The following is a 2,408-nucleotide window of genomic DNA, read 5'->3' as shown; positions in this document are numbered from 1 at the left end:
AGATACTCGAGTATCTTTGAGAGGCCAGACAGCAGACTTATTGGCCTGTATGATGCGACGTGTTGCGTAGGCTTGCCAGGCTTATGCACCATCTTCACCATCGCTAACTTCCAGCAAGAGGGGAAATGACCCAGTCTAAAAGAGTTATTGCATATCAAGACGAGATACAGAATAGCCTTCATCGGCAGCGCTTTAATGGTGTGATTATCAATTTGATCCAATCCAGCCGCTTTTTTGTTCTCTAGCGTGCTGATGTGACTGATGACCTCAGCCGCAGTGACTGGCCGAAATGAGACTGAAGCAGTCAAAGATGGCTGGCTAACTTGAGCCTCGATCTCGGCCAGATCACTGGGCGGCGTAGTCACGATTGGCTGAAAACGCTGCTCAAGACTCGCAGCAAATGTTTCGGCCTTCTCGGCTGTTGTCTTGCACCAGACATTTTGCGCATTAGAGCCATTGCCACTGGAGGACTTCAACAGCGGTAGATTTGGAGCAGGCTGCCGCTTGATCTCGTTGGTCAGCCGCCAGAGCTTCTGCATACTATATCTATCAGTTGGATCGATAGATCTAAATAGCTCTTCCTCATACTTCTGCCTAGCATATATGAGCTCTTTGCGTATGCGATTCGACAGCCTGTTGCAGAGCATCTTAAGCATCGGATTGCGATTTCGAGCGAGATAGCGCTTGACTTGCTTATGGGCTTCGATAAGTTGCAGAGTCTGTCTATCTACACGAAATCTAGTCCTCGTTATCTTGCGTGGGTTCTGTGCATTCGCATAGTTTGCAGCATCTTCAATATTTTTGACAAAAATATTGACCGCATCATCAACATCATCAGCACTGCTGATCTCAGTGTTGAGCAAGATTTTTTCATTTAGATAGCTCTGAAATTTGTTGACGTTGGCATTCAAATCAAGCAGGTGGCCTTTTGCTCTGCTGGTGACAGGCTTCTCAACCAGCTGAACTTGCAGCGGGAGATGATCAGAGCTGAGCTCGAAAGAGTCAGTGATGGTCAGCAAATCTCGCCTGATGCCTTTAAATAGCGCAAAGTCAATGGCAGACGGAGTTTGGCGCGAATTAAACGGAAAATGGGTGGGCGACCCAGTTGCCAGAATGTTGCAATTCACTTGTAGAATACTATTGACTAGCATTCGGCCACGGAGACAAGATCTGGCGTTGCCCCACCACTGACTTTTCGCATTCCAGTCACCACCGACTATAAAAGTGTCACCCAGAGAAGATAGCAGGTTGTTGAAATCTTGCCCAGACCAGATGACTTGCGGCGGGCAGTAGATTGAGACAATATTGATATGACGGCCATTTTGCAGGCTGACTGAAACTTCGACAGATTGATGCGAGTCGTAGATGTAAAGCGCATAGCATAATGGACATATATGTTGTTTAATTATAAAGGCTGCACCTCCTCTGCGCCTGTTTGAGGGGTGATTTGCTAAATAAACAATATAGCCATTAATAGCAATGCTATCGCTATCAGTCAGATGCGTCTCAGACACTAGCATTATGTCTATATCGTGCTTGACGAGATATAGATTGAGCTCATTAAGCTTTTTCTTGACACCTGCAGCATTCCAAAAAGATATGTTCATGTTGTTGACACGTTGAGATACAGCAGGCTGCAGTGCAGCGCTGCGTCTACTGGCATTTGGGGAAGTGGATACATTGTTAGACATTTAAGCGCTCATTGGGACCAAATTGGGCCAACAGGCAGGCCGTGAGGGTGGTCATCATCTCAATGAGTTTGTCTATTTAGCCTCTAATCTAGAGCTAACTTGCACTGGCATGCTTGGCACATTCGCATTCATTGGCTGCTCGAAACGTTGAAAATGAACACCCCCACTAACAGGATGCGCACCCCCATCTATTGGTTGCGGATGCCTACGGCGCGTACTCAGACTACGGCTGCGTTTTGGCTGCGGCGGCCGCTGTGCGCTTGCCTGCCTAGGCAAACGGACTTGTTGCTGCTGCTGTTGTTGTTGCTGGCTAACTTTGGTGGCTTTTTGCCTAGACTGACGCTGTTTGCTGCTAATAGCTGCCGGTCCGACAGGCTGAGCAAATTGAAGGCCAGCCCGAAGAGCAGCCGAATAACTGGGCCCTGCACTAACAGTTTGCGGTCGTGACTGAGGGGGGGCTTGCTGTAAAAGATTTGGCATATTAGACATGTTTGGCATATTTGCTCGACTGCTCTGAGCAGCAGTAGTGGCAGCTGGCTTGGCTAAGTTGCTAATGACTTTAGCTAGTTGCGTGGCACTTTCATTTTCGCGCTTCTTGCACGCTTCTTTATAAGAAGGGCAGCCTTTGTAGCTCGCGGCATGTGGGCCGGAGCAATTGGCACACTTCGCTGGAGTTTGGTCGCCTTTTTGCTTGCCACAGTCCGTGGAAGCATGATT

Source organism: Drosophila arizonae, chromosome X (genome assembly GCF_054131065.1).
Source record: "Drosophila arizonae isolate 15081-1271.41 chromosome X, UAZ_ARI_1.0, whole genome shotgun sequence".
NCBI classification, from domain to species: Eukaryota; Metazoa; Arthropoda; class Insecta; order Diptera; family Drosophilidae; genus Drosophila; species Drosophila arizonae.
This window is presented reverse-complemented; position numbering follows the sequence as displayed.